The 27,226-nt window shown below is 43.1% G+C and overlaps 1 long non-coding RNA gene across 4 annotated transcripts in view; it reads right to left on the bottom strand.

Annotated features, from left to right (window-relative positions):
* The window catches only part of LOC104863489, a 28,572-nt gene extending 2,621 nt beyond the window's left edge, over nucleotides 1–25,951 (bottom strand). Inside the window, exons 1-4 of one of the 4 annotated variants that reach the window (XR_004518595.1) lie at nucleotides 24,832–25,228; nucleotides 24,453–24,482; nucleotides 9,972–10,909; nucleotides 9,327–9,383 (exon numbers count right to left, since the gene is read on the bottom strand). This is a non-coding gene — a long non-coding RNA (uncharacterized LOC104863489). Of the gene's footprint in view, nucleotides 1–9,326; nucleotides 9,384–9,971; nucleotides 10,910–24,452; nucleotides 24,483–24,831; nucleotides 25,229–25,443 lie in introns of those variants that run through there. The other 3 variants (XR_004518596.1, XR_004518597.1, XR_780588.3) reach the window with 3 other exon arrangements.
* Between the last annotated feature and the right edge of the window lie 1,275 nt (nucleotides 25,952–27,226).

Raw genomic sequence — 27,226 nt, 5'->3', positions numbered from 1 at the left:
GATTTACTATAAAGCAAATGTGGTACTAGAATAGAGCACACTACAAAAATAGATGTACATGTGATCAATTGAATTCTGACAGACACCAAAATCATTCCATGGTTTTTTTTTCAACAAATGGTGCTGCCAGCTGTGTACAGTTGGTCCTCTAAACCTGCATGTTCTGCATCCAGATTTAACCAACCATGGGTTGAAAATATTTTTTAAAAAATATTTACACCTGCATTAAACATGTACAGACTTTTCCCCCTTGTCATTCTCTAAATAATAGTTATAACAACTATTTAACATTTCCATTGTATTAAGTATTATAAGTAATCCAGAGCTGATTTAGGGTGTGTTTGTTATACACAAATAAATACTATACAACTTTATATAAGAGACTTCAGCAGCTGCAGATTTTGGTATCCACAGGGATTCCTGGAACCAATTCCCTGAAGATACTTGTATTTGAATGGGAAAAATATGAACATTGATATTTACTTCACACTATGTAGGAGAATTAACTCAAACTAGGGCTCAGGGAGGCAGAGGCAGGAGGATCACAAGTTTTAGCTTGGCTTGGCAATTTAGGCTCTCTATTATTATCACTTATTATTTTGGTACGGGGATCGAACTCAGGACTTTGTGCGTGTGAGGCAGGTGTGGTGCCGTTGTGCTAAATCCCCCGCCCTTTATTTTATGTTTTTTTAAGCAAAACATTTATTGGTACATTTTAGATATACACCATGGTAACACTCATCATAGGGAATTGAGTCTTTCAAAATAAAACATAAAAAGGCGAGGGTGTAACTCAGTTCAAAGGCCCTGGTTCAAGCCTCAGTACTGAAAGAAAAAAAAAAGAAAAGAAAACTCCAAATTGATCACAACTTTAAGACAAAATCTTCACAACTTTAAGACAGACAATAATATTTTAGGATATAAAAGCCACTAACCCTTTCGTAAAAATTAAAACTTCTCTTTTTGAAAGGCACCATTAAGACTCCTAAGAAGATGACAGTGCAATAAGGCAAATGAAGTAAAAAATGTGCAAAAGATTTGGAAGTGTTACAAAGCAAATATACAAATTATCAATAAGCATGTGAGAAGATTCTTGTCACTATCTGTCATCAAGAACTACAGTATCATCACTATTACAGTATCTTCTTATCAATATCCTAGTCATCAAGAACTACAGTGCATACCCACTAGACTACCCCAGTATAGTGAGTAACGATCAAGCACTGATGGCACATGGAATAGCATTTTCAATAGAGATATGAAATGGTCCGACTATTTTGCAAAACAGGTGGACAATTTCTCGTAAAAGTAAACACACACGACAAGACTCAGCAATTCCACTCCTGGTTACTTATCAGGAAAGACGACATGTCCACACAAAGACAGTACGGTTCTCAGCAGCTTCCTTCATTTTAGCCCCAAATTAGAAACAATACAAAAATCTAATGTGTCTGTGAGGGTTGCATCTGAACGTTTAAACCACAGTTACTTTAGCAAGGAATTTTTAACGTATAAAATGATTAGCACAGTAGTAGCTATGAAGGTGTGAGAACTCCAAAGACTACCCTAAAGCCGAGGGAATTCCCAAAGAAGGAACAACCGGAAGGGACCCACCCTCTCCTCAAAGCCGGATTCAGGCCTTGTTAGAAACCTCTTCCATGTGATGGGAAAAAGCATGCTGGGTTGCCTGGGCTAGAACTGGTCCAGGGTCTCCAGGTGAGTGGAAAACACACCGCGGGTACAGACGGGCGCAGGCTGGCAGGCGGTACACAGAACAGCCCAAGAGTCAGGAAGCTACTTGGAGGCAGAATGGTGCAAGGCCTGGGAGGCATGGCATCCATGTCTGAAGGGCCCCTGAAAGCAACCCTGTAGGAAACTGGTCTGGAGAAGCCGGCGGTTACACACAGTGGGAGGGCCTCAGGGCCTCCCCTCCATCGGGACAGCGCAAGGCCTTAAGTGAACCCAGTCCTCACTGGGAGGGCTGTACCAACTTAGGCCCGAGCTAGGGCTGGGCGCTCAGACGCATAATGTGATGAGGGCGCACATCTGGGTCAGGCTGCTTAATGCACGTCCCCACGCGTGTGTCTCTGGCTGCAGGACAGTAGGAAAAAGAAAACTAAAATAAGCACACAATGGAACCGGGAAAAGTTCTGTCCGCGTGCAATGGCCCTCTAGCGTCATCTACCGGCAGAAGTCAGCGCTGTTCCCACAGAAAGAAGAAACTAAAGGGGCGGTGCTACCATAGAGCGAGACGAAGGGTAGACTGGGAGTTGAGAGGCAACATTTAGGTAAGTGTCATGCAATGGGGAAAAAAGTCTGTAACATATTAGTATAATTGAACACTACTCAACACATTCGGCGATACACGACAGCACATAGGAATCACAAAAACAGTACACTGAAAGAAATCAAATGGTAAATACCACGAAATGAAATTCTAGAACACGCAAGCTTAATCTAAAGGGACAAAATATCAGTGTTGCCTGCGGATTTAGGGTGGGTGCAGGTATCACAAAGGAATTTGGGGACTGAAGGAAATGTTCTGTACCTGGATCGTGGTGGTGGGTACATGGGATACGTTTATCAAAATGCATCAGACTGTACCTTAAAATGGTGTATTTTATTTTGTGCACATTATACCTCATAATATCTATTTTAAAAAATCAAGTCTGAGAAACTGACACAGCCAAGAAGGGCCTAAGGAGACAAGTAAATGTAATGTAGTATTCTGGATGGGATCCTAGAAGAGCAAGAAAGGGCACTGCATCAAAACTAAGGAAATCAGTATGGATTTTAATTATTAATAATGTTCTGCTAATCAATATTGGTTCACTATAACAAGTGTAAAGCAATCATTTAATGTAAGATGTTAGTAACGGGGAAAACTAAGGGTACATGGGAACTCTCTCTACCATCTTTATTTTTCTGTGAAAAACTGTTCCAAAGTTTAGAACTTCTCATTTTAAAATATAGTGTGAAAGTAAAATGCCTATTTTTTGCGTAGGAAACCATTATCCCTTCCTAAACCCTGCTACCTTGTAAATTCCAGAGCAGGGTTACTTGAAAGGGTCACAGCTTTCATGGGACTATTGGAAACCCTCCCTCTTCTCCAGGAGGTGGATTCTCAAAGCGGGAAAGCCCTTATGGGCAGAGAAGACGATTATTCCAGATCATTACCAGAATAGAGATGAAGTGCTACACCTGGAACGAGGTTACGCAGGAAACACAAGCCATGGTTTCTCTGGGGACTGAATCATGAACTGTTCTCTAGCTCAGCCCTTACTGGTCCTACATCTGTCATAGTTTGGCCGGAAGCCTGGATGGTATCAGGGCACAATTACAAAGGAAGTGCCTTTCCAGACTGACTGACCAACCAGACGGGAAGAGCAAGAGCAACCTTTTTAAGTAAAAGAAACTTGCTGTAAAATCCATCTACTTCTGAAAGTGAGGGGCACTGTGGAGTGACACGTAACAGTAACACCTGTAATCGTACTAACTGTAAGAGTGAGTTGTAGAGGTTGCAAGGGAAGTGTGGCAAGCAGCTTCTTTATAAATAACACCTAATGAAGGCAACAACCAGTTAACTAATGCTTGCTGTGGTAAGGTGGAGAGAGTATGTCTTGATTCGTATGTGCACGTGCTTGCTTCAGACTTCAATAGATTGCTATGTAGATACTTAGTTCAGGAAAATCTGTAAAATACAAAGTAGTTATGAAAACTTTCACCTCACCTCAGCAAAACCAGAAGTTCTTTTGTGGACTTGATAAAATGCCTTCCCTTCCCAGGCATGTCAATGCCCAGACAATCTTACTGAACTGACCTACGATGAAGGATTTCTCATCCCAGTGAGGACACTTGGGTGTGAGTGGTGGAAGGTTACACTGGAGCAGCCTTTAGGCCAAAAACTCTGTGGTATCAAAAGCATGAGTAAGCATGGTTCATTCAGAACTGTTCACAGTGGTAGAGAGGTGGTCTAGGTGTCCTTCTGTCCCTGAGGAAATGGAAGTGTATAATATGGAGAAGGCACTTAAGGATATAGGTTGGAAACTAGAAACACAGATGCTATGTATACACATAGACAGATCTTAAAAGTAGACAGCTGGGGAAAAGGTAGCAAGATGAAGTCCAGGGCATAATATGCACAAAATTAAAACTACAGCCCACAAACAACATATATTGTGTAAAAATACATATACACACACCAGGCATGGTGGCACATGACTGTAGTCCCAGCACTCTAGGAGGCTGAGGCAGGAGCATCCCAAGTTCAAACCCAGCCTGGGCAACTTAGAGACTTAGTGAGACCCTGTTTCAAAATAAAATAAAATAAAAGGACTAGACTTGTAGCAAATGCCCTTGGTTCAATCCTCAGTACTGAAACAACAAAACAACACAACAACAGGGCCAGGGATGTAGCTCAGCGGTTCCACCACCTGCCTTGCAAGCACAAGAACCCGAGTTCAATCCCCGGTACCAAAAAACAACAATAACAACAACAACAACAAAAACCAAGCCAAATGCTACACATATATCAAAATGTTTTGAGGGGTTTTTTTTGGTGGTTGTTGTTGTTGCTGTTTTTAATGAGGCAAGCAGAATTGGGAAATGGGCCAAAAGTGAGTAAAGAACTGCATTCATAGCACCCTCAGGCGAAAGCTGCCGTGCACTTCAGGCTTCCCTCTCTGCAGGGTTACGGTGCCTCTTTGTGTCCTGCTGTATTTCTGTGTGTCTCAGAATGTCTGACTTAAGCAATGAGGTCAGTAGGGGTGATCAGAATTCAGGCTCCACCTGTGATTTTCCCTCAGCTTCTCTCTCCATGGAGTCCCTTACACAAAAGTAGTGAGTCCTCATTCTTATTTGCAGTAAGGAATGAGAATGGAGGTAGGCACTAGATTCAAGACATGGTCCCAAACAGCAGGAAAGAGACCCTTCACTGAAGAAGGTGGATCATCGTCTAGCGTCCTCCATGTTCACCAGGTCACCAGGGTGCCGGGCATCACATCCCTAGGCGCTCTGGGATCAGCCGGGTGCCCCACGGACAGGGAACTGAAGGCCCCATGAGGAAGTGTGGGAATCATCGGCCCAGTGTCGGGGCAGATGGCCTGCAGGAGGAGGGGCTGTCTGGGCCCAGGGTCTGCGGCTTGAGGAGCAAGCGGGCTGGGGTGGAGGGGCAGGGGTAAAGGAGGCACATGGGAGAAGAGGGGAGCAAGTCATAAGGGCGGCGAGTAAAAGGGAGAGGAGGAAGGCAGGTGGTGGGAGAAGGGCGGACCAGGCGGGGAGATGGGCTGGAGAGAGACCGGCGAAAGGAGGGAGACAGTCTGGGAAAGAGGCAAGAGGACCAGGTGGATCGGAGCGGTCACTGAGGCAGGGCGCTCCAGTTTATCATTTGTTATTTTTTATGTTTGAAGTTTCCCATCAGAAAAAATGATAAATATTTAAGGAAATGGAAATGCTAACTACCCTGATTTGATCATTATGACATATATATCTGTATATGTGTATATATATATATATATATATATATATCACTGTACCACATAGTTATTTTGTATCAATTAAAAATAAAAATAATTAAGTAGGAACAGGAAATAAAACACTAATATTGACACCCTCATCAAGCAATGTTAGAAGCTAAGGGGCTGAGGGAAGGAGGTCTGGAGGCACAGGAAGGGGTCAAGGGAGCTTCGAGCCTCCTCCTGTTCAGTGCAGTAGACACTCCCACACCTTGCCCACCATTGTCTAAAACAAGCTCACAGGGCAGGGAGGTCAGGTTCAGTGAAGGAGGGCAGTGCTGACAGGGAAAGCGCAGGGTGCCAGTGACACGCTTGGTGGCTCAGGAAAGAGAAAGAGACTTCTGGGGTACACTCTGTAAGAATGGAAATTAGCTGAGGACAGAGATGGGGTTGTCATGGTGGCATATCCAGGGGAAAGAAATAGCACTGAAGAGCCCCTGGTGGCAAGATGGTGCAAGAGAGGACAAACGGAGCTTAAAATCCAGTATGAGTGGGGTTTTAGGGAGTTTCTGGCAAGAGATGAGTCTAGGTTTCTGAGCCATAGCCTTTCCTGGAGGGACTTTATAAGTCACCTTAACGTAGTTTTTTTTCTATGAAAGTTTTTGAGAAAAAGGAAGACAGTGCTAGAACCGTATCTTAGAAACAACACTCCGACTCCAGTATGCCGAATATGCTGAAGGAGATGCAAGACGTTCAGAAGCTGTTGGACCAAATCAAGAAAGAAAAGTTGTAGGGTGGCCTTAATTGGGCCAGAGAATGGGGATGAAGAAGCCAATTTGAGAAAAATTAAGAGGTAGAATGGGCAGGGCTTGCTGACTCACTGGATATAACAGTGAGGTATAGGAAGACGGCAAGTTTCTGGTTCAGGAAACAGGACAGATGGGAGTGGGTATCGAAAGAACAGGCTTTTGAGAGGAAAAGGAATGAGAACGTAACAGGTTCTTGTTTAGACCGATTTAGAATGAAGTGCACTGCAGGACATCAAGTTGGCATTTGAGTTGTCTGCCAGAAGCACAGGAGAGAGATCTGAGTTATGGTTGCCATGAGAGACATCTGCAGAAATGCAATCTTCAGGTAGTATGTAGAGTGAGAAGAGACAGTATCGATGACCCAGAAACAGCATTCATGGCCCATGACAGACTAAAAGAAGCCCACAATGGAGGTAGGCAGCTCTAGGCAATGGGGAAATCCAAGAGCTTGGAATGTGTCGAACCCAAGGGAAGAGAGTATTTGAAGAAGGGCAACAGGGGATGAGGTAGAGCTCAATGGCAGAGCACATGCTTAGCATCTTTCAAAGCTCTAGGTCAAATCTCTAGCACACACAAAAAAAGGAAAAGGGAATAAAATGCTTAGAAATGAACTCTCACAAACATGGTCAAATGATTTTCGACAAGGGTGCCAAGACAATTCAATGGAAATAGACTACTCTTTTTAACAAAAGGTGCTGGGGACACTGTCCACTGCAAAGGAATGAAGCTGGACCCTTACTTAACACCATGTGATAGTTTGGATCCTGAATGGTACTCAAAGGCCCGTATGTGGAAGGTCTGGTTCCCAGGGTGGCATCACTGGCAGGCTTAGTGGAACTTTAAGAGGAAGAACCTACTGAAAGGCCTGTAGACCATTTAGGTCCTGTCGTGAAGGGGATTGTGAGCGCCAGACCAACCACTTCCTCTTTCCTTTTGCTTCCTGGTTATGAGACGAACAGTTTTGCTTCACTGTGAACTCCTATCATAATATGAGATGTGGTCACAGGTCCAAAGCAACAGGTCAACTGATCATGGATTAGGACTTCTAAAGCTGCAGGCCAAAATAGTCCTTTTCTCCTAATAAACTGCTTATCTCATAGCTGTTTATCTTAGAGTAAGAAAAGCTAACACATGCCATTTTTTTTGTTTTGTTTTTTTGGTACCAGGGATCGAACTTGGGCCCTTGCGCTTGTGAGGCAGGCACCGGAACCACTGAGCTAAATCTCCAGCCCACACATACCACATTTAAATAGTAACTAAAATAAGACCCCACACTATAAAACTCTTAGAAGAGAACATAGGACAAAATGCTTTGTGACACTGGATTTGGCAATGATTTCACGGATGTAACACTAAGAGCACAGGCAAAAAAAGAAAACAAAATCAATCAAGAGTTAGGGTGACCCTTCAGTGCTGCCTACCATATATGAGGCCCTTGGTTCAATCATCCCCAAGACGGAAAAAAAAAGAGAGACAAACTTCATGTAAAAAAAAAAAAAGTCCGCAAAAAGGCACCATCAGCAGAGTAAAAAGGCAATCCATGGAACAGGAGAAAATATTTCCAAGCCATATATCTAGTAAAGGATTGATATCCAAAATATGTCTGGAACCTTAAAACTCAACAACAGTAAAAACAACCCAATTTAAAAGTAGGAAAAAGTCTTAGACGGTTCTCCAAATGAGATATACAAATCCTAATAAATACATAAAAAGCACTCAGCATAACTCATGACTAGGAAATGCAAATCAAAATTACACTCAATGAGATACTACCTCACACCCACTAAGATACCTACTATTAAAAAAAAAAGGAAAATAAAGCCAGTGGTGGTAGCACATGACTATAGTCCCAGCTACTCAAGAGTGAGGCAGGGGAATGTTGCGACCTGTAACCTGTGGGCCACTTGTCTTTTTAAAAATGTTGTAATCAGCCGGGTGTGGTGGTGCACGCCTGTAATCCCAGCACTCGGGAGGCTGAGGCAGGAGGATCGCTGTGAGTTCGAGATCAGCCTGGGCTACACAGTGAGTTCCAGGTCTGTCTCAACTACTCTCAACTACATAGTGAGACCCTGTCTCAAAAATAAATAAATAAAAATGTTGTAATAAAAATATAAAGAAGAAGTTCTGTTAATTACAGACAGCAACCATTATGTATTTCATACGAAACCCAAGACAATTATTCTTCACTCAACGTGGTCTAGGCCATTTTGATATGTCCAACCTGCAGCAAAGGTTGGACAGAGCACTAAGCCCAGGAGTTCAAGGCCATCCAGACAACACAGCAAGAACCCATCTCAAATAGACAAAGCAATAAAAACAGAAAATGACAAGTATTACAAGGATGGAGAGAAACTGAAATGACCACAAAGAGGTACAGCCACCACGGGAAATGGTACAGTGACTCCTCAAAGTACTGAAAATAGGATCCAGCTGTTCCCTTTCTAGGCGTATACTCAAAAGAATGAAAAGTGGGGTCCTGGAGAGATGTTGGTACATCTGCGTCCGTGGTACAGTGGTTCCCAGGAACTAAAATGTAGAAGCAATCCTTGGATCTGTCGACAGATGAGTGGATAAGCAAAACGTTGTGTATCCATAAAATGGAATTTTACTCAGCCGCAAAAAGGAAATTCTGACACATGCTACAACACGGATGAAACCCGGGGATATTCTGCTCAGTGAAATAAGCCAATCACAGATAAATGCAGAGGGGTAACGTCCCCCGGACCTGGGCCACCTGGGAAATGCAGGAGCGGGCAGCCTCCACCCGGGGCCCCACCACAGCTCCTTTGTTTCTGGTCTCCGACGGTCCTCACAGGCGTGGGGCTCATCTCTGCTCACCACAGACCACACTCTGGTTAGCACAGCCTTCCTGGGACAGCCCTGCACTGGGAGAGTCTGCAGAGACCTCCGAGCACCCTCGTGTCCTTTCTACCCGCCCAGTCAGCTCCTCAGGGCTCTCTCTCCTCGCTATTCATTTCCCTTCACACTTGCTCTCTCTCCCCTGCTCCTTCCTTAGACCTGGCTGCAGCCTCTTTCCTTAGCTAACTCTTTCGTGGACACTTACCCTGCACACGCCTCATCTGGTGACTTCTACAATCTCCTGTGAGACGCATCCAGCAGCCTGGTGACATAACAACAACGTAGGGTCAGGAGGCTTTTATCCTGAAAGGGCGTTCTGCTAGGCAAAGGGTCTCTTTCCCAGCAGGAAAACCTTGTTAGTCACTGGTCACAGATAACTCATTTGTCAAGTCTTCACGTGTCTTTTTGAGATGAAGTATGAAACAAAATAGCTACTACTACCAGATTCTCACTGAGTCAATCTTGTGTTACGATAGTCACTCCAGGGATGACACAGAATTTCATTTAGGGTATTCATAGGATTTTTTTTTTAACATAGATGGTAATTAGATACATGCTTTAATTTAGAAGACCAAAAATACATTTATAATTGGCACAGTGTTAAGGATTGTGGATTGCCTTGTGTTGAAGATACATATTTTAAATTTACTATACTGATTTAATAATTTGACCATTTTTGTCTGATTAAGTGCGTTACTCTATTCATTATGTTAACAAGGCTTCTCTTCTTCAGGGTAAACTTATGATGAAAACTGATCTGACTGAGATCTTTACTACACAGCAGGTGTTTTATTTAAAAAAAAAAAAAAAAAAAAAAAGAAGTGAAAGGTGTGGACTCTGAAGCCCTTACCATGCACATCACGTGAACGGGGATTCTCTCACACGCGGACCCTCACCCACACCTATGGAGCGGCCACTCTGTGCCAGGTGCTGAGTTAGGAGCTGAAGACACAGGCGGGCAAAACACTCACAGGTGGGCCAGAGATTTAGCTCAGAGGAGCTGCGCCTGCCTTCCCAGTTTGATCCTGGTACCGGAAAAAGAAAGCAAAACAAAACACTCTCATGGAGCTGTCTTGAGTAACAGGCTCGTTGGTAGAAGGGGCGCCGCGTGCCCCAGGAGACGTTCTCGCCACACGCCACACACCACACGCCACACTAGCCGGCCTTCTCTCCCGTGTCGACGTGGAAAGATGCGAAGACTCCAGCGTACTTAGCCTCTGCACCCGATGTGGATGCTTGTGAACATGAAGGGTTTTGCTGTAAGTGAAGCCCTTGTCTCAAGTACGGCATTTAACGAGTTCTTATTCTGTAACTCAGACATCTGTGGCTGGAGCCCTCACCACCCACGCCACTTGTTGGGCGGCCTGATGACTGAAGACCGGAGCTCTGAGGGAAGCCCTCACTCTCCTCACGGTGACCGGTCTCTCTCCCGTGTGGACTTCCTGATGAGCGCCAAGATTTGTGTTTCAAGAATTTCATTGCAAACAGCTTCCCTCGTGTGGACCTCAGGTGAAGGTGGGAACTCCGCCGGCTCCTCCCCTGCATGATCTTCTCATGAATTTGGAGACTGGGGTTGTACCTGAAGCCTTTGCCACGTGCATCACACACAAAAGCTTTCTCTCCAGTGTGGACGCTCTCGCGAGTGCAGATTGGTGTTGTAACTGAAGCCTCTGTGTCACGAGTCACATGTGAATGATTTCTCTCTGGTGCGGACTCCCTGAAGATAGTGAAGATCTGTGCTCCAGCCGGAGCTCTTAGCACGCTCAGCACAGTCACAGAATTTATTTCCTGTGTGGGAAGGACGACGCTTTGAGAATGAGAACATGTTTCCAAAGATGAAAAGTATGACAGTCAAAATAAAAACTCTCCATGGAGATGCAGGCAACATAGTATCAGGCTAGAGACCATGAAAAACTACGTCAGTCAATTAAAAGATCAACTGGAAGAATCCAGAGGAAGGGACTCAGAGGAATTTAAAAAAGTAAAATTATGAGAAAAACATTAAATCATGAAGGAGAGAGAAGGGCCTAACATCCTCCAAGAGGTGTTCTCTCTCTCTCTCTCTCTCTCTCTCTCATCTTTCTTTTCTTTTCCACTTTTTTTTTGCGTAGTCATGAATGCGCCAAATGCTTTGTAGCTGCTTGGAGACTTGTGTAATTTTTGTTTCTTTGTTTTTGTTTTTTGAGACACAGTCTCATTATGTAATTCAAACTGGCCTTGAACTCACTATATAGCCCAGGCTGTTCTCAAACTCACAGCGATCCTCCTGCCTCAGCCTTGAGTACTGGCAGTATAGGTGTGCACCACCCCTCCCTGCTGAGACTTTTGTTCTGGCTGTAGAAAGCTTTAGTTGTGGGTCCATCCCAGATGACTGCCTTGCAGCCTCTCAGATGACTCTGACCCTTTGCAACTGCCTCAGACGCTCCCACTCCAGTCCCGGAGGAACCCCTCTCTTGTCCCTGACTGAAACTCTTGACACTGTGTGCGTGTGTGAGCCTGTCCTTTTTTGTCTACGCAAGCCACATCCCCTCACCCTAATCAGGCCAGTACACCTACTCTTCCCCTGTGCTCTAGGATAAGTCCTCCTAGAACCTTTTTCAGATCATTTTACTTTACCTGTTCATGATTTTTATCTCGCTGAGCTGGTTACCCTAACAGCTGGTAACACTAAAGGCTGCTGGCACTGAAAGAGGGCTGGAAACACTGAGGGTGGCGATGAAGGTCAGTGACAGGGTTGCCAGGAGCTACTAACTCTAGTTGCTAGAAAACTTCTAGAGAGTTGCCAGTAAGCAGCTCGCTCTGGCTGCCAGGAGATCAGGGAGAAGGGCCACTAACACAACAGCTGAGAGCTGCTGGCATTCAAAGCTCAGAACTGCTAACACTAGGGAGCTGAACTCTGCCTATTTGTGATTTCTACCTGAATTGAGCAAAAGAACCCTCAGCAGTTTGGTAACACAAATGACAAAAATATGCTTAATCAGGCCAGGTGTGGTGGCACATGCCTGTAATCCCAGCACTCGGGAGGCTGAGGCAGGAGGATCGCTGTGAGTTCGAGACCAGCAAGGGCTACATAGTGAGTTCCAGGTCAGTCTCAACTACATAGTGAGACCCTGTCTCAAGAAAAAAAAAAAAAAACAACCCAAAAATATGCTTAACCTGAAAGAGAATTTAACTGCAAGTATTCCCTCTTCACCATGTATGTATAAAAATAAAGACAAATGAACATATTCATATATCTTAACTTCAAGGATGAAGTTTTTTAATTTCAAGGAGCAAGAAAGCAGCTTATAAGTATACAAAACATTAAAAAAATAGGTTGTTCTGGAAAGAGAGTAAGCGTGACGTGGCTTCTCGGCTACATCAAAGGAGAGAGGACAATGCTACGTAGCTCCAGAATCAAGAATCTTCAATCTCAAAAGCATCATACCACGGTGATATATGCAAACCCATATTTATAGCAGCACACTTTGTAACAGCCGCATCATCAAAATAGCCCAAATGCCCATCAACTGATGAATGGACAAAGAAAATGTAGGCTTTTTATACAATGGAGCACTACTCTGCCATAAAGAAGGAGAAGCTTGAGACATTTCTAGCTAAATAGATACCTCGAGACCATACTCTCAACTGAGATAAAACGAACACACGATTAAATACCTCATTGTTTCTCTCATGTGGGAAACCAAAGCTATATGATACTGGGAAATAGGAAGAAAATGTTCAAATGAGAAGGGGAACAAGAGAAGGAGGAGGGGAAAAGGAAAGAAGGGACAAGAAAAAAAAAAAAAAGAAGGGGTCCCTGATCCAGTGGTTCTGGGAGGTAATGGAGCCCCTCTTCCTGCGCTTTGTCGGGGGCGGACACGGCTCCCCAGGACCATCACTGACCTCCGCGGCAGGGACTCCATCATCCAGTGTTGGATAAATACAACCCTCCTGACCACTTCCTTCCAGAATCCTACACTTTTCTTCCTGCTGAAGTTGCCGGGTATTCCTGCCAGCAGGTGCTGGAGGAGAAGCTGAAATAAACCACCCACTTCTGCAAGTCCACAGGCACGGATGACTATGCTCGCATGGCCCTCCTGGGAGAGCCGGCTGCCGATGACAGCAGCGATGGCTCAGATTCTACACAGGATCATTTAACAGAGCACGGAGATGGGGAGGTGGTGTCGCGAAGCAGAGTAGGTGGCCTGTTCCTGTTCAGATTGCTCATGTCTGGTACAGCCGATGAAAGGTACCGGTCCTCAGAAGGGGGGGGAGGGACATCCATGACCAGAGACATGGATGGATAATGACGGGAAATCGCCTGTGCACGTGGGACATTAAGTGGACTCTTGATGTTTAGTTTTGAGACTTTAACGGGTCTTTTCACCCCATAACGCTGCACTACATGTAAGACTGTGTTTACTAAAGTGTGTAAACGTTTATATAAATACCGAATGGCAGTGGCCCAAAAATGAATAAAGTCTTTTTACTTGTGGGTGAAAAAATAAAGAAGGGGCCAGGGATTTAGCTCAGTGGTTCCACAGCCTGCCTCACAAGTGCAAGGTCCTCAGTTCGATCCCTGGTACAAAACAAAACAAAAACAACAACAACAACAAAAAATATAGTAAGTATTAATGAATAATAAAATTGGCAGTTAAGACATTTCCTCTTCTTCCTCTTCCATCTTTTTGGTTCTGGGGATAGAACCCAGGGCCAAGCACATACTCTAACCACTGAGCTATATTTCCAGCTCCAAGCATTTCCTTTTTTCTTCCAACAAAATCTCACACAATGTCAAAGGTAAACTCCCTGGTTCTGAAAAATTCAGAGGTGAAGAGGCTCAATGACTGGCAAACATAATTACAACAAAAAAATGCATATTTAGCCACATCCTGGAGAAATTTCAAAACGCCAAGGATATACAGAAAAAAGAAAAAACCCAGAAAATTCTAAATGTTCCCAGAAAGGAGAAAAGAAAGACAGGTCAAATCAACAAAAATAAAATAAAAATAACAGATAATGCATAAATAAATGAATGAGATTGGAACCAACAATATCAGAAGTTTTAAAATGAAGATACAATGGCTAGAATATTATCAGGGAAAGTGATTTTCACTGCTTCTGTTGCTGTTTGTTTTGTTTTGTTGTTTTGGTACCGGGGATCAAACTCGGGTCCTTGCCCTTGTGAGGCAGGCAGCAGAAACACTAAGCTAAATCCCCGGCAAGGGTAAAATGATTTTGAACTGAGGTCCCTAATGAGTCAGTGAAAAATGTGTTCCCTTATCGGTAACTCTTAACAGCATTACCACCTTACCATACCCTCTCTTTCCTGACCCTGTTTCATGGATTTTATCATCACCTGATACATATACATTTCTTTCTTAATTTGTACCTGCTTCTCTAGTGTAAGTGCAACATGGACGGGGTCTTGCATATTTAGTGTCTAGAATAGTGACTAGCATTTTTTCATACTACTATTAGGCTATTAAAATGGTTAGAAGTTTACGGATGGGCTCTAGGGAATTTGTGAATCTCTTCAAATGTACATAAAATGTGCTTCTGCTAGCTTTTAGGAGGAACATTTTCTGAAAGAGATCATCTAGTCAGCAAAAAAAAAAAAGATGGACAAAATATATGAAGTGAAAAATGCAAAAACTTTAGTATATACTGTATATCCCATTTTATACAAACATGCATTAGAAGAATATGAATCAGAAATAGTAATGAGTCAATATAAATTTTCAAAATTCAGTAAGTAAGGTACACATCAAATCTCACAAGACATTTTCTCTGGTTTCTGGGTATAAGGAATTTTTTAACAAAATTACCTTTATTCTACACTTTTACTTTGGCTTGTTTTTTCTGCAGTGTTTGAATTTTTTAAAACAGTTTTTACTTCAGATTTGTAGGTTCACAGCCAAACTGAGCAGAGAGTACAGAGAATTCCCACATACCCCTTACCACTACACACGCACAACCTTCCACTACTGATACCTCGTACCAGGATGGCACACTTGTCCCAGTCAACGAGCCTAGGGTGACACATTATTACTCCACATCCGTAGCTCACCCTGGGCTTCATTCTTGGTGTGGTGCATTCTACAGGCTTTGACAAATGTATAGTGATGTATATCCACCATTTCAGTAACACAAAGGATATTTTCACTGCCCTAGAAATTCTCTCGCTCTCCCTCTTGATTCTCCATCCCTTCTAAACCCTGACAATCACTGGTATTTTTTACTCCACCATAGCTTTGCCTTATCCAAAATGCCATACAGCTGAAATCACAGAGTTAGTAGGCTTTTTACTTTGGTTTCTTTCACTTACTGAAATGCACCTGTGGGTTCTTCCTGTCTTTTCATGGCAGGCTTATTTCTTTTTAAGGCTGAATAATATTCCTTAAAATGGAATATATTTAATGGAATAATATTACACATTTTAGTTTGCATTTTCTAAAATTTCCACAGGAAAAACTACATTTTCAAATATAATTGTTATAATTTATTTTACATTTAAGAGGATGAGGCCACCAATTCAGACCTCATTGAGGTTTCACCAGTTTTTATGTACATAAAAGCTCATTTGTATAAGGATGTGTTTAGCGCTATACAATTTTATTACCTGGGTAGATTTGTGTAGCAAAATACGGAGCTATTCCATTGTCAAGATCTCTTGTGCTAACCTTTTATAGGCAGATTCATCTTACTTCCCACTTCCTCCCAACCTTAATCCCTGTTCTGCTACTTTATAATTGTCATCTGAAGAATGTTATATAAGTGAAATATATGTAACTTTTGATACTGACTTTTTTCACTTAGCATAATTCCCTCAGATCTATCCACATTGTTGTGCAAGTTCATGTTTGTCCCTTTTTATAAGGCATAGAATTCCAAGGTGTGAAGGTTTTTATTTGACTTAGGAATTTTAGGCGATCATAGTGATTGCCATATGGAAAAAGTCTGGGACAGGGGAGGGAAGAGACACCAGGTAGGAGAGAAGAAAAAGGAGCAGAAGACAGGGAAACAGTGAGTCAGAGAGGAAGAGAGCACGCGTGGGGATGAGACGGAAAGGGGCAGTGGGTTAGATGGGGGTTACCACAGTGAGGGTGAGGAGTGCTTGGATTATTCCAGATATATTTTGTGAAGAGAGTGGGCAGATTTGCTGATGGATCGATCTGGAGGTGAGAGAACCAAGTCAGGGACGAATTAAGGGTTTGGGCTCAGGAACTAGAAGAGTGGAAAACTGCAGGAAGAGCAGGTGGGGAAGAGGAGGGGAGATCAAGAGCTAGTGTGGATTTCTCACTCTTCAGGCGGGTGGAGAATGACAAACATTAAGAGAGAAGCAGGAGTGCGGAGAGTGGGAATTCTCAGGATGAAGCAAGCTCAGGAGCAAGCTGGCAGTAAGTCTATAAATCTCTGGCCCACTAATTCCTCTTCTGGAAATTTATCCTACAGAAATACTGGAACAAGTACTCAAAAAACACCAAGAATATTTACTTCAGTATTCTTTATGATAGTGAAAACTTGATAACTCAAATATCTGTCAATAAAGTACCAATTTAAAGTGCCAGTACATACCGAATAGTTTCTCTGGTGTGAAAAACTATAATGGTACATAAGATCCTAATGATATAACTGACAATGTGAAATAGGAAGAAAAGGGCTAAAGGTGTAGGGGAGGTGGGAAGGGTAGGGGAACGGGAATAAGGGAAAAGAAAAAATATGAAAAAATGGAAATAAAGTATTCATAAACAGGGAAGGGAGGAGGGGGTGAAGGGAGGGCAGGGAGGGATAAGGGGAAAAAATGAGAACCAAGATCTGTCACGTAAAGGTACAGGATCCCAATGATGAATGTAACTGTACTGTATACCTAAAATGTACCAATAAACTCAATGAGAAAAATAAAATAAAATAAAGTGCCAGTACATCAATGAGATATGACTAAAAAGACTGAGATGATGGCCTTAAATATTTTAACATGTAAAGTTATTCAACATGTATTATTAACTGAAAGGAAGTTGCAGAACTCAATTTTGTAAGTAAAACAGATAAATACATGGATATAAAATATGCACACAAGATTACACATTTTCTTCCTGCTCATATTTATATAAACAGAAAATAGAAAAATATGTCTTGCCTTGTGCATAATATAGTTGAATTTTTTTAGATAAGGGACATAGGGAGTGACTGCTTGATGGGTATGATTTTTTTTTTTCAGGGTGATGAAAATGTTTCAAACTTGCACTGAATTACACACTTTAAAAATGGTTCATTTTTGTTATGTAAACGTTTCCCCCCCCAACTCCCCCAAAAGAACAAATGCAAATGGAGGAGCAGAAACAGATCTTTACATTTTTCTCTTTTAAAATAGGGATTTGAAAAATTGATTCTTTTTTGTTTGTGTTTGAGATGGGATCTTCTGTGTTTCGTAGACTGGGTATGACCTTGTGAGATGAAGAGATCCTCCTACCTCTATCTCCCAAAACACTGGGATTATGTTTAACATGACTCATGCTTTGCTTTGCTTTGCTTCTCTCTCTTTTTTCTTTCTTTCTTTTGGGGTGGCAGAGATTAAACCCAGGGCTCTGTGCATATTAAGTAAGGGATCTACCACTGATTTACACCCCAGCTAAAACTGATGTCTGAATCTCAAGCCCCTGTTTAGTCACTCTAAAAGCCTACAGCTCTTAAGAACCAACAACCAAGGAAACCAAAAATTTCCAGAGTAGTCGTCCTTACCCACTGAGAACCAGCTGCTACAGATCTCTAACACCGTCTCTCTGTATACAGGGCCCTTTGCGTGCAGTCTAGCTGCCATACTCCTTCTCAGTGTGGGAGCCTGGCTGAACCAGAGCGACTCCATGTTGACCAGCGAATGACCTGGAGGCTGTCGCTCCCCCCACCCCTTATGGAATAACTAGTGATTAATTGTGAATTGTTGGGTGGCTGCTTTGAAGTAGCTGGGAGGCTAGATGGAAACTGTAGTGAACACAGAGACCCAACATAAATCACACCACTCCTTGCTTGCCTGTAGTGGAATGTTCTGAACTTTGTAATCTAAATTGAAAATGGAAAAATGGATAATCAATCTGCTGATCATTAGTACGTGACGGTCAAGTATATGCCTGATGACCACTAGCTCAGATTAACTGATTCTTTGCCTTTGTCCTTTCTCTGTAAGTTTTAAGTGTAAACCCCCCCTTCAGCCCAATATAAAATGGCCTCGGTTTCTGAGCTGGGCGCCCTTCCTGAACTACTTGGCTTAGGAGGTGCCGTCTGGCCAGACTAATAAAGGTCTATTAGCCAACTTGCCTGGTGTGTTCCTTCCTGGGTGACTCTCGCTATCGGACAAGCTCCTGGAGCCTCGCTGAGCTACTGAGCCCAGCATCGTGAAGGCCTCTTGGCTGTTCACGCTCCAGGAGTAAAAGTGAGACACAAGTCTTACATCAGTGAAGTTCATGGCCATGTCCTTGAATGTAACACGTTCCTAAAACACCCATGAATAGGAATTCCTCTTCACTGAGCAAAGATTTACATGAATGTACATGGTACAAAGAGTAAACCCAGCAACACTGAGAAAGGTGAATAGTAACAGGGACTTCAGAGTTCTGCCTCAAACCACAGGCCAAGGATTTGGCTCAGTGGTTCTGCTGCCTGCCTCACAAGCACAAGGGCCCAAGTTTGATCCCCAGTACCAAAAAAAAAAAAAAAAAAAAAAGAAAAGGTGTGTGTGTGTGCTACTGAGTATCAAATTCAGGGCTCAGGACCTTGAGCTTGCAAGGCAGGCACAGTGACACTGACCTAAATCCCTGGCCCCACCACAAAAATAATTTGAAGAATACTAAAAATTTTAAAGATATATGAATTCTTAAGAATCTGTTATCCCAGCTCCTTGAGAGCCTGAGGCAGTAAGATTACAAGTCCAAGGCCAGCCTGGGAAACTTAGTGAGACCCACACATTAAAATAAAAAATAAAAAGGTCTGGCCAAGTGTTGTGGTACATGCCTGTAATCCCAGCACTCAGGAAGCTGAGGCAGGAGGATCTCCACATGTATGAGGCCAGCCTGAACTACATAATGGGTTCAAGGCCAACCTTCTGAACTACATATTGAGACTCTGTCTCAAAAAATAAACAAACAAACAAAAAAACAAACCAATCAAACCAACCAAACAAACAAAGGCCTGGGGATGTAGCTCAGTGGTAGAGTGCTCACACACCCCAGTTCAATCTTCAGTACTCGGAAAAAAAAGCAACATGAAAAAGATATAATGCTCTAGTTAAAAATGGAGAACTGGGACTAGGGATATAGCTCAGAGGCAGAGCCCTTGCCTAACATGCATGAGGCCACAAGTTTTGTCCCCAGTACTGAAAAAGAAAGGAAAAGGGAAGGAGGGGGGAGAGAGAGAGAGAGAGAGAGAGAGAGAGAGAGAGAGATCTGAGAAATGACCTAAGTAAATAATTCCTCGAAGAAAAACAAATGGCTAATAAACATATGAAAAGATATCCTGTCTTACAAACTCAAGGAAGAGACATTCCTATATCATTAGACAGGATTTCCCTCCAGCCACTTGGGCAAGAACTAAGACCTAACATTCATTATAAATAAGGGAGTCAGAAAGACAGTAACTTCATATAATATTAGAAGAGATATAAATTGATAGAAACTTTTAGAAAGCAATTTAAATTATTTTATCCCATTCCCTTCCTCAACCCTCCTCCCCATAGGTACAAAGCTTTGTTTTCATTTTTCCCCTCCATTTTCACTTTTTGCGTCCCTCTCCTCCTCCCTCCTCTCTTGCTTCCCCTCCCACTTGAACACTTTCTTTGCATTTTCCAACATCCATTATACATCTCAGTCCTTATCGCCACATTCAGTTTCTCACACCAGAGAAAACAATGCGGCATTTGAACATGTGTGTCCAATTTACTTCACCTAAGAGCATGGTCTCGAGGTCCGTCCAGTTAGCCATAAGTGTCCGAAGCTCACCCCTCTTTATTGTATATATACAAAAAAGCCACATCTTCCCCATCCACTAGTCAGTTGGTGGGCATCTGGGCTGTTTCCGCGATTTAGCTATTACAAACTGTGCACTATAAAGATGGGTGTGCATATATCACTGTGGTATGATATTCTTTCAGGAAGATACCAAGAAGAGTTACAGTTGGGTCAAATGGAACCTCTAGTTTCAATTTTTTGAGGAATCTCCACACTGATTTCCACAGTGGTTGCACCAGTCCACACTCCCACCAGCAGTGGAGAAGGGTTCCTTTCTCCCCACAGCCCCTGAAGCATCCATTACCAACCAATTTCTCAATAGCAACAACTCTCACTGGAATGAGACGGAATACCAGCGTTGTTCCAATTTGCATCTCTCGAATGACCAGTGCTGCTGAACATCTTCTCACACATTTATCTGTCATTTCTAATTCTTTATCTGAGAAGTGTCTCTTCATTTCAGATGCCCATCTTTGCATTGGGTCCTCAAATCGGGGGGTGGCGGTGGATGTTTTTGAGTTCTTTATATATTCTAGATAATAGTCCCTTATTAGAATAGCTGGTAAAAAATTTTTTTCCCGTGCGGTGGGTTGTCTTTTCACCGTGTTACTGGTTTCTCTTGCTGTGCAAAAGCTTTTTAGTAAGATGAGGTCCTGACTGTTGATTCTTTGTAGTATTTCCCATGCAGTCTGGGTTTTGTTCATGAAGTCTTTGCCTATTCCTAAGTCCTCAAGCATTCTACCTATTCTCTCTTCCAGCACATTTAGTGCTTCTGTTGTGATATTTAGATCATTGACCCATTTTGATTTTAGGTTAGTGCATGGTGAAAGATATGGGTTTGGTTTTCAATCTTGGGTGTGTGAAAAGCCACATCACTCCAGCACCATTCATTAAAGAGCTGTCTTTCTTTCTTCCAGTGAAGGTGCTTGGCTCCTGTGTCAAAGATAAGGTGGCTGAGTGTGTTTGGAGTTATGTACGCATCTTCTAGTCGGTTCAATCAATCCTCAGGTCTGTTCTTTTGCCAGTACCATGCTATTTTATCACAGTAGCTTTAAGTATAATTTCAGGTCAGGGATTGTAATGCCCCCTGCCTTACCTTTGTTGCCTAGAACTGTCTTTGCTATTCCAGGTCTTTTCTGGTTCCATATGATTTTTAAGATTACAGTAGCTTTAAGTATAATTTCAGGTCAGGGATTGTAATGCCCCCTGCCTTACCTTTGTTGCCCAGAACTGTCTTTGCTATTCCAGGTCTTTTCTGGTTCCATATGATTTTTAAGATTTTTTTTTCCAATTCTGTGAGATATTCTGTCGGAATTGCATTGAATCTGTGTAACAATTTTGGAAGTATGGCCATTTTCATTATATTGGTTCTTCCTATCAAGAACAAGGGATATTTTTCCATTTTCTGGAATCCTCTTCAGTCTCCTTTTTCAGTGTACTGTAGTTTTCAATGTAGAAGTCTTTTAGTTCCCTTGTTAGATTGATTCCATTTCATTTTTTAAGATGCTATTGTGAAAGGGACTGTTTCTCTAATTTCTCTCTCTTTAAGTCTGTTATTAGTATACAGGAATGCTATTGATGTGAATGTTGACTTTATATTCAACTACATCACTGAATTTGGTTATCAAATCTGAACGTCTTTTGGTGGAATTTTGGGGGTCTTGTGTGTAGAGTATCATGTCATCTGCAAATGATAATTTGACTTCTCCCTTTCCTATCCTTATTCCTTTTATTTCTTTATCTTGTCTAATTACTCCAGCTGTTTCCAAAACTATATTGAACAACAGTGGTGACAGTGTACATCTTTGTCTTGTTCCTGATTTTAGAGTGAAAGCTTTCAGTTTTTGTCCACTTAATATGATGTTGGCTTTTGGTTTGTTGCAGATGGCTTTTATCAGATTGCGATAAAGACCAACTATACCAATATTCTGTAGAGTTTTTGACATGAATGGGTGTTGGACCTTGTCAAATGCCTTTTCTGCATCTATTGAGAGGATCATAAAGTTTTTGTTCTTGGCGCTGTTAACATAGTGTGCTACATTTATTGATTTGTGTATGTTGAACCATCCCGGCATCCCTGGGATGAGTCTAACTTGGTCATGGTGTATAACCTTTTTGATGATTTGCTGCACTCTGTTTGCCAGTATTACCCTGTGCTTTTCATCATGACGTACTGCTTTGTCAGAGCCCCTAAAGCAAGAAGGCCAACTTTCAAAACTGCGAGCCAAAATAAAGTTTTCCCCTTTTAAATTGGTTTTTTTCAGGTATTTTGTAATAGTAACAGAAAGCTAACTAACACAACTTTGCTCAAAATGATCTCATCCTGGACTCTCAAGGTCACAATTACCTGGTTTTCTCCTACTTCTCTGACCACTTTTTCTTCAATCTCCTTTAGCCACTGATATTGGGGTTCTCCAGGTTGGATCCTGGCTTTCTTCCCACTCTACTTGATCTACGTGATCTTGTCTTTTCTGGTAGCTTCAAATGCCGTATGAATATTGACAACTTTCAAATGTACACTAGAAGCCAGACCTAGAATTCCAGACCCAGCTCTCTAGTAGATGAATACCTAATGTGAAGCACAGTGCTTGACTTAGAGTAGATAATCAAATATCTACTGAGTGAAATACTCTTAAAGACACAGACATAGGCATGGACTTTCTGAACAGAACCCCAGCTGCACACGAAATAACATCAAGAATCAACAGATATCAAATTAAAAAGCTCTTGCATAGCAGAAGAAACAACAAAGAGTAAAAAGGAAGCCCACAGAGCGGGAAAAAATGTTGCCAGTTACTCCTCGGAGAAGGACCAATATCTGGAATATATAAAGAACTCAAAAAAATTAGAGCCCCTCAATAAAAATCCAATAAAAATGGGCAACTGAAATAAACACACTTCATAAAAGAAATACAAATAGCCAATAGGTATATGAAAAAAAAATTTCAACATCTTTAGCCATCATGAAAATGCAAATCAAAACACCACCAAGATTCCATCTTACTCTAGAAGGAATGGCTATCATCAATAACTCAAAAATCAACAGGGCTGGGGATTTAGTGAAGTGGCACCATGCCTGCCTTGCAAGTGCAAGGTCTTCAGTTTGATCCATGTACCAAAAACAAAACAAAACAAAAAAATCAACAAATGCTAGCAGATTTGTGAGGGAAAAGGAATCCTCTTTCATTGTTGGTAGGTATGTAAACTAGTTCAGCCTCTATGAAAATCACTGTGGAGATTCTTCAAAACACTAAAGAATTCAAATTCCATTCAACCCAGATATTCTCTTTCTAGGTATCCTCCTGAGAGTTAAAGACATCACACTATAGTCAAAAATGCATACACATGTTTATAGCTGTACAATTCATAATACCTAAATCATGGAAGCAGCCTGTATGTCCATCAACAGATAAACAGATAAAGAAAATGTAGTACATACACATACACGATGGTGTGCCGCTCAGCCATAAAGAAGAATATGTTCGAGTCACTTGTTCAAAAATGGATGCATTCTGAGACCATAATGCTTAACACAATTAGGCACAGAAGCTTAAATACTGCATGGTTTCTTTTACATGAGACCTGAAGTATAAGGAATTTAAAGAGTAAAATAAAAGATAAATAGGGAATTGGAAGATAGAGCTTTTCCAGAGATGGGAGGGGGAAGGAAAAATGATTAAGATGCAGTGTGTACGCGTACCAACACCCCACAATGAATGTATTATGTATCACAGATATGCACTAAGTTTAAAAAGACATAAAAGCTCACTTCTTTTAGGAAGTCTCCCTTAATCCAGTCCACAGATTTCTCCCCTTTAATACTGACACCACTGAGTGCCCTCCTCAAACTGCCAGTAAATATAATTTCTTTATATTTTAATGTATACATGAGTAGCAATCACTATTTTACACATGTATATTTACATCTCCCAAAGAAACCACACACATTGAAGAACTGTATCCAGTGCTATTTGTGCTGCTCTTATGAATGAGCACAGAGCACAGAGTAGCCATGATTAAGTGAATAAACCAAGGAGCAATATGCTAGATAGAGTAAACCTTTAGAAGGGCACCAGGTAAGAGAAAGCATTCCCTCTAGAGTACTTAATTTCAAAGATTAGGCCTAGCCACCTAGATATGACAATTTAAACTCAATCCCTGGGTAGGAACACTTATCTACTGACTTAGAGAGGAGCCTGACTCCATACTTTAGAAATTTAGTAAAATATGACAACTTTCTTAACCTTACTGAGTCAATGTTAGAGGGGTAAAACAGAAATAATGGAAATATCCACTTCTCACCATTGTATTAAAGTCAGGGGATTTAGCTCTGGGGTGCTACCACCTACCTCACAAGTGCAAGGTCCCGAGTTTGATCCCTGGTACAAAAAAAAAAAAAGATAAGTCAGTGTCAAACGTGGCTACCACACAGTAAATGCTCCATAAACCCATAAATGTTGGTTTCTTTCTCCTTCCCTAAGAAAGATTTGGGGGTGGGGGTTCAGGGGACTGAACCCAGGACCTTTGTACTGGGCTACATCTCTAGCCTTTTGATTTTGAGTGAGGGTCTTACTAAGTCACCCACCCTGGGCTTGGATTTTCAATCCTTCCTCAGGCGGCCAGAGTGCAGGGAGGACAGGCGTGCCTCACCATGCCACCCTACCACCACCCACCCCCTCTCTTAGGGAACAGATACATTCTGGACTGAGAAAGACAACTTCATATCACCTGGAAACTAGTCAGCTCTTCTTCCTCTTGGGCAAGGTCAGGGAGTCAGGAGGCAGAGCTGGAGGAGAAAGGAGCCATTAGAGACCAGGGCTGCTGTGTAGCTCTTCTGTTTCTGCCTTTCGCCCTATGATGTCTGGTCTTCATACTACAGGCTGTTCACCATCTTAGGTGAGTCTTTCCCTCCACTCTGAGCCCACTCTTCTGTGTCTGTCCCTTTTCTCTGAATGTGGTCGCTTGAGCCAACCTTTCCAAGGAACTTCTAACGGTCCTAGCAGCTACAGAACCTCCCCCCGCGCCCCGCCTCCAGCTTTGGAAGGAGGACTCAAGTCACATGTACGTCCTCTGAACACGGATTTCAATTGCCTGTGAAGTTGCAGTCTTCATTTTTAAGAGTGCTGTATTGCTTGCTCCTCTTTGCCTGTGAAGTTGCAGTCTTCATTTTTAAGAGTGCTGTATTGCTTGCTCCTCTCTGGACTGGCATCTTTTCCCAGGACCCCAAATCTCTGTCCCTCCCCTATTCCCACCCACCCCACCCCCGCAGCAGCAGGAGTCCCACAGTCAGAAAAACAGAGGGGGCTCAAAGTTACACTAAACGCCTCCCGTTACACCCACCTGAAAGTGCTCAGGCTAGGGGCATCTGGACACAGGCCACCAACCTCTGAGGGAGAAACTGGCGCCAAGAAGTGTGAAAGCTCCGCACACAGTGCACTGTGAAGGGCGACTCGTGGCTGACTCACACCGCTAAGTCCCGAATGGTGGACCCACCCTGGGGGCGCTCCCAGCCCAGGACAGCGGGTACAGAGTTGCTAAGTCGAAGTTGGAGTCCTAGAGCTACTTAGGCGCCAGGTTCCACGAACGCTCCCGTCTAAGCCGAGCAAAGCTGGGTGAAGGGACTGCTTTAAAGAACCCCGGCGGGAGCCACGCTCCTTTGGTTCCTATCTCCTGGGACCCTAGACTTCCTGTTTCAAGCCCCTCCTTGCAACCGTGACCCCAGCCCTCTAATCCCCGCCCAAGTTGCTCCAGGGCGCTGCTGGGAACGCTAGATCCTGCGCGCACTTGGGGGGCAAAGGGACACGACCCCCCACGCTCCCCCGCGATGCCGCTTCGCAGGCGAGGAGCCCCGCTGCCCCACAAGGCCCTGCGCGGCGCCCTTCGCCCGCCCACCGAGCGCACTTGCCTCACCTGGATTCCTAGTTCAGATGCATTGCACCTGGCTGCCTGCGGAAATGTCTCCTAGGCTTAGCGTGGGGGTACAAAAACCATTTTTCAACTTTAATCTCTAGGCTCCTCCAGTGGGAGGAGTCCGTGCCTAGACGACTGTCTCTGGCCCTTGAGTTTGACTCCTCTTACAGTTTGGGGCCCAAGAAGGCAGATGTAACAAGTACCTATCATCTGCCCAATGGCCCTGTCTGGAATACCACACACTGGCTCACAGTGACCGGCACAGGTTTTCTAGGGCAGGCGTTCAAAGGCAGGGTGGCAAGAGTTTTTCCCGCAGTTCTCTTAAGGGCATTCTGCTCCTCTCTGGTGTGGCCTCCCACCCCCTGGATCCACCCCTCACCACCACCATATTGAAATGGAAAAAACAAAAGACAGAGCAGAGACTGATGGTCTCAAAGCTGACAGTCTAAGGCTTGCCCCTCCTGATAAATCCATGAAGGTCGCTGTTCCTGGAAGATGAACTGCTAAAACACAGCTGCCTACCCCGCTGTGTCTCAGATAAACTAAAACAACATTTACCTCCACCTCCCTATCCGTTGCTAAGTTTTGCTTCCGTAAAATTCGGCTTGCTGGGGCCAGGGATTCAGCGCAGTGCTGTCTCCACCTGCTTGCTCTCCCCATCTGGCTGAAGAACAGATAAATGTAGCTACTTCCTGCTGAAAAGGGGCAGGTGTGGGTGATGAGAGGCCGAGGGAGGGATTTCTAGTCTTATCATCTCTTACCCTTGCAGGGGCAACATAACTGTTAGAGGGCTGTTTGTTTGGGAGTTTCAAGGAGGGCAATGACCCACGAGATTGTGGAGTGATTTAACCACTTCCCTCTCCTTCCAGGGAAGGAAAAGAGGAGAAAAGTGTCTCTTTCACTCTCTCTTAATTAAAAATGAAAGGACGACAGAGAGCCTTGACACACACACACACACACACACACACACACACACACACACACACAAAATCAATTTAACCTTAAATACTCTGTGCTGGTTCTAAATCAAATTCAATTATTTCTTCCTCTGACCAGGAGAAAGATAACTCTTACACTGAGTAAATAGAATCATTACTTACATTTTTTTGGCCATCGCTCAAGCGCTGGGAGGTAGGCTGGCCCCGATCCACCACGGGAAGGAGAACCACGCCTGCTCCGGACCCAGACGCCATCACTCAAGCACCGGGAAGGT

This window comes from Fukomys damarensis, unplaced genomic scaffold (genome assembly GCF_012274545.1).
Source record: "Fukomys damarensis isolate Sample0158 unplaced genomic scaffold, DMR_v1.0_HiC HiC_scaffold_23, whole genome shotgun sequence".
NCBI classification, from domain to species: Eukaryota; Metazoa; Chordata; class Mammalia; order Rodentia; family Bathyergidae; genus Fukomys; species Fukomys damarensis.
Note: the sequence above shows the minus strand (reverse complement) of the source record. Positions and strands in the feature narration are given on the sequence as shown.